General features: G+C 37.4%; 1 pseudogene; it reads left to right on the top strand.

Annotated features, from left to right (window-relative positions):
* Nucleotides 1-4,815: 4,815 nt before the first annotated feature.
* LOC108752083 lies at nucleotides 4,816-5,466 on the top strand (annotated as a pseudogene).
* The last annotated feature ends 516 nt before the right edge of the window (nucleotides 5,467-5,982 follow it).

The following is a 5,982-nucleotide window of genomic DNA, read 5'->3' as shown; positions in this document are numbered from 1 at the left end:
CAACGCTACATCGATGTTTTGCAGAATATTGTACGCGCTTACAATCACACGCGTCGTCTACAAGAATGCAACCTGCGGTAGTAACGAGAGAAAACGCACGTATCGCTCGTGAAAATATAACTCGTCATTGGAAAAAAGAAACATTAAAAAAAACGTGCGCAAAGATTAAATATCGAAAATCTTATTCGTATCAGTAGAACGAAAAGCACCTTCGAGAAAGGATACGAGGCTAAGTGGAGCGAGGAGATATTTCAAATTTACCGTGTTCTCGATTGGCAAAACCCTCACGTGTACGAACTACGAGATTTAGCAGACGAAGTCATAGACGGTATTTTTTATAAGCAAGAATTAACTCGAGTTGAAAAAACTTAGACGAAGAACAGTTTGTCGATCGCGTGATAAAGAGTAGGGGACAAGGGGCTAATAAGCAGGTGCTTGTTAGTTAGCGCGGTTATCTCAGTAAGTTTGATACTTGGATTCCGGCTTTGAGCTTAATTTTTTTTCGCAATGGAGGTGGAACAATTTCTTCTGGTACTTCCGAGTAACAGTATGCGTCATTTTCCGGATAATACAACATCATCCTTTATCACGGAATTACCTCACTCTATAGTGTTATATGGCCAATGAAAGGTTGCGATAAGCGGGATTCAATTTTCCTGTACCTTCTTACACATACGTCATAACGAAAATGTAATCAGATTCGTCGATGTTAAACCCGATGAGGGGACGAATGGTGCGTTTACGGCAAAAAAGGTTGCATTTCCGAATGGAATTTACAACAATATCCATGAGCTTATTGATGCGATTAATACCGCATGTAAAGTTGCCGTATTGCATTTTTATTTCGAACAGCAAAAAGTATCTGGCGGCAAAATCTCGATAAGTATTAATTGTGATGAGAACTGCAAAATGCTACACCATATAAATTTTTCCGATAATCTTCTACGAATGCTAGGTTTCTCATCAGCAATTTCCACAAATAATTACCATTTTATTCCAAGCTCGTGATACGTAAATCTAATTCCAATGAAACAGAAGAGGAAACTTTTCTTACGGATTTAATAAGAAGACGAGAAAATGACTTTTGATAGACGGTTATTGGAATAGCGAGCCCTATAGTCTGTGACGTGGTATCCTTGATAAAAAGTTCGTTTATTGTGAGCCTTATATAATAGACGATGTACGTACTTCTCTTCTCAGGATAGTTCCGGTCGAGATACGCCAGTCATAATTACGCATTTGGTGCAAATTTGATGAAGCATTTCTCTTTTCCAAATTATATCCCATTGCGACAAACGAATTTTAGAACGATCGGAATAGATATAAGAGATCATCTTGGAAAAAAAATTCCATTCGAATTCGGAACGCTGACAGTGACGCTGCACTTTAAACGTAAGCAATAACTTTCTTCCTTCCGTGTACGCGAATAATAACAGTTAGGAACTAGCACGTATGAAGAGTATTTTGATGCGCGAGACACCAATAGCCAAGGTGAAATTTTTCGTGTTTTCGTCGGCTCGTCCTATCAGCGCGGACATGGAATCGGAAGATTTCTCTCGGTGGGCTATTTAGAAAAATACTATCTTACTTAAATAAAAGTGCACTTGCTGTCGGTAAAGAAGTTTTACTTGCGGAAATTAACATAAGGCCACTTTATGGGTTTATTCGGCATATTTTCAAGAATTTTTTTTCAGTAGTAAAATGCAATTAATTTAATCAAACTTTTTACACTTTATTTGTCACTTATTCAAGATTGTATAAAAATTTTTTTAAACGATTTCACGCATGCGCGGCTTCAAAATGGCGGCTGAAGTGAAGGTGGAAAAAAAAGTTTGGACCCTGAAATCTCCAGTTCTAATCGTCTGAAACAAAAAATCCAAAAAGATTCTTAAAATATATGTTAGTGGCTATATCCCGTAGTAGAATGAAACGATTTGGGCATTAAAAAAAAAATGGCGGACTTTAGAATTTTTTCACCCCTTTTTTACCCCTAAAATCGTCTAAAAAAGGGGTTAAAAGTAAACGAAAAATTCTAATTCCACTAGGGGCTAAAACTACATAAATTCTGAACAATCCCTGAAAATTTCAGCCCGATCGGTTAAATAGTTCTCCCAAAATCGTGGTCCAAAGGTCGAAAAACGTAGTTTCGAGAAAAACGCGTTTAAAGTTTTGTGTTGACAATTGTTAGTAAAATTATAAAAAAAACCTTCTTACGCTCAATTGGCGATGCCTGCTCCATACATTATGCCTTCCTGCTCATCGTAGTAATCATTAAAAAATGATGCTTTTGGGAAATCGAAAATTTTGAAAAATAAACCCATAAAGTGGCCATAATAGAAGATGTCGAAAATAATAAACCGTTAATGGAAGCGGTCAAAAGTCGGCTCGCGGAATCGAGGGGTAATCGAAGAGAAAAGTCCAAGAAAAAAATAAGTGATGAGGGGATCAGGATATAAAATATTTGCGAAATCCGCGGCGCTTCAGTTTTCAATCGGTGGTCGAGATAAACGTATCGTGGAACATAAACGACGTCGGGTCAAAAGAAAATCATCGAGAAGTACTACAGGGAAGGAGAGCAAATAAGTGACGAAGAACAAAAAAAATTTGCGTTGCAGGAAGGAAAACCAAAAAACCATTCGCTAGAAAACATCGAGTCAAGAATCCGATATATTATCCGATATATTCTCTTAATTAAAATAGGAATTCATGACTGAAAAAAAGCATGTCTTTTCTTCATACCCACTCAAGTGAGTGTATAAAAAGCGAACTCGATCTCTTCTCTCTACTTCCTACGCAAACCAGCATTGAGAATTTGCAACGGATTACAAACCCGTAACTTCGCTCGCGAACGACTCGCCCATAGAATTCGTCATACCCGAACATGAAGAAGACTATCTGGATCTCACTCACCATGTTGAGTCTTCGTATATGCGTAGAAAGCGAATACGGAAGCACATCGGCCGCACCCGACGTCGTGATAAAAGTAGGACCCGTTTTTTTAATAAAAATTAATAATAAATTTTTAATAAAATTAATAAATTATTTACTGCATTCCATGTTCAACCAAATCGACGTATATTTCAATCCAAAATTTGTGTCGCCATCAAACAACGCTTATCGCGTGTACATCGAACTATTATTAAATTATGCTTCCGCAAAAACTTCCCATCTAACCTCTTGCTTATGAAATGCGGATATTCCCTATTATATGGACGACATGTTAGACTCGTCAAATACAAGTACAGCGTTTGAGAGACGTGCTCAATACATTCGAGGAAATCGTGCACTAGATCTCATGGACCACATTCACTGCGACGTTTTCAATCAAGATTTTTAATTAACGGAGTGGAAGAATGAGACTCGTACGTTCGAAAGATTTATTTTGCCTTATGGAGAGTAAAATATCAAAAATACGTATTCTCGATGCCAGTTTACTCATAAGAAGAGCAAAAATAAGTCCGGGTATGCTACTCGCATACTCTAGAATGTTGAGTAAAACTACCGCCAAGTATCCCCTTATGAGAGTCGAAGTTAAAAAATTGACGATATACGCCGGCAGTAGTAGGGAATCGATAGACAATGCAATACTCGGACACTGCCGAAACGAATAATAGTTGACTTTGTCGATAATAAGGCGTTTAACGGCAATAGAAAATTGAACGTTTAATTTCAAAAATTACGGAATAAACTTTTTTTTGCTGTACGCCGATGGCATGCAAATTCCCAATACCGTTATAGCCAAATTTTTCGAAAGACGAGTCGCTCTACATTGAAGTTTATCACACATTATTCTCGGAAACTGGCATTCACTTTCTGAAGAGGATAATTCTATAAGTAGAGACGATTAAGGCAACGGCTACATTCTTTTCGCTTTCGATCTTACTCCAGATCTATCCGCTAATTGCACATTGGAATCTCGTGAAACACGGAAGCTTACGATTAGAAGTGAGATTCGAAAAAGCTCTTTCCGTGACTATTAATTGTGTTGTCTATGTCGAGTTTGATAACATTTTAGAAATTCACTTCTCGTATCAAGTCATTGTCGACTTTTCCGGTTAGCCCTATGATTGCTGCGGGAAAATTATTTTCCCCCACTATATATTTTTTTTCTCATCTAATTGCACACAAGATGACGAAAAAGCTTTAGTCTTGCTCATGACGCCATCGCCGACGTTTCGTGATGTAAAAAGAGTAGCAAAAATTCGAATATCATAATGGATATAGTCATCAACATACAAAGTTTTCGCGATGTCGAAGAAAACTTTATTCCGAAAGAAATCGCGGTTCTTGCGATTAATGCGACGGTCACCGAACACTGGATTATGATGCCGCCTTATCCATTTGGCGATATACCCGAAAAAGTAAGACGCGAAAACATCTTACACGAAATTATCACGAAATTGAATGGTATGACGAAAACATTAATCCTAAATACCTTACGATAAAACTGCGAGACATTACACGCCACGCACAATACATCTATAGCAGAGGACAAGAGAAGGCACGTTATCTGAGTAATCTACTCTCCAGAAACATATATAATCTGAAAGAAACTTTTTCGGCTTTCAAAAATCTACCAGATTTCGAAAAACATGGACAGCGCTGCACGAATCGAATTTCGAACCAATGTTGAATCACATTGCGCCTTACGCAACGCTTACAAATTGAAACGTTGGCTAACTATACGAAATAGCAGCAATTCGAGATACGATAGCTCTTCCTCAGAAAATTGCAGCGAGGGAGACGTCGAGAGCGAAAAAACAGAGATTTTTTAATTCAATTTAAAAAACATAATATATTTCGCAATATCGAAGCATGGAAAAATATCATGCCAGAAAAGTCGAACCAAAGCGAGAACGAACAAGCGACAGGCGAGAAGAAAAAAGATCTTCCGAAATTCGACCCGTCGACGGATAAAGATAAAGCTAACACTAACGTTTCGCAAACGCCAAATTTTGAGAACTCTATAACGCACATGCCAGCAAAAGAGGTAAATTTTGAATTTGCATTACAAAACATTACGAAACATTTCCTCTCTCACGCGTTCCGACGACGAGAAATGAATTCGATGGAAGTTTTAAATGCATTACATCATCTCAGTGACCAACATGCAGGGGTCTATCCTGCCGACCGACTACCGATGGTGTGAACGAAGTCGACTGCCATTGTCGCTAACACAGACGATTACGATCGATCTAACCAGCATTGAGTCGCCTCCTACATCGGCGAACACGGTATAGGAACATATTTCGATAACTATGGCTTGCCGCCTTTGGACTCAAGATTCCTCTTACAACTTCGAAACTCCACCACGTATCGCTGGAATACGATGACGCTGCAAGGAATACTTTTTCAAACTTGCGGGCAATACTGCTGTGTATTTCTATATTTTTTTGTGTAATGATTATAATCTTAACTAGTTTCTTAGTCTATTTACCTCTGATTGTAAACGCAATGACCGATTGATCGTACAGTTATTTCATAAATTTTTTCTTTGTTGTAAAAATAAATTCTTATGCTGTATGTCATGTATAGTCATCTAATCCTTTAAAAAGTAAAATATAAAATAAATATTTTATATAATATTACTTTTTTCTTTTTAAAATAAACGTTTTGATTATGTCTGTTTCTTACTCCGAACTTCGTCTTCTTTTATATTAAGTACTTTTTCTCACGTATTTAAGATTTAGTTAATGTTCATTAAAAACAAAATATAGAAAAAATTTTTCTTTAAAAATAATGTTCGATCAACGCATCGATTACGATGTCGTGAATTTGTTTATTCCTGTTTTATCTCCCCTTTCTCCCTAGTGAAAGCAAGAGTCTCCCGAAAATACTCATAAAAGTCCTCGTCATAAATAATAAGAAAAAACCAGTTTCACTAAAACATCAGTACGCCAGAGACATTGAGCTACTGCAGCAAAAATGACCTACAGAACAACTGTGTGCTATTCATACCCGCTGCCCGCACTTTCTCCCTCT

This window comes from Trachymyrmex septentrionalis, unplaced genomic scaffold, assembly GCF_001594115.1.
Source record: "Trachymyrmex septentrionalis isolate Tsep2-gDNA-1 unplaced genomic scaffold, Tsep1.0 scaffold533, whole genome shotgun sequence".
NCBI classification, from domain to species: domain Eukaryota; kingdom Metazoa; phylum Arthropoda; class Insecta; order Hymenoptera; family Formicidae; genus Trachymyrmex; species Trachymyrmex septentrionalis.
This window is presented reverse-complemented; position numbering and strand designations above follow the sequence as displayed.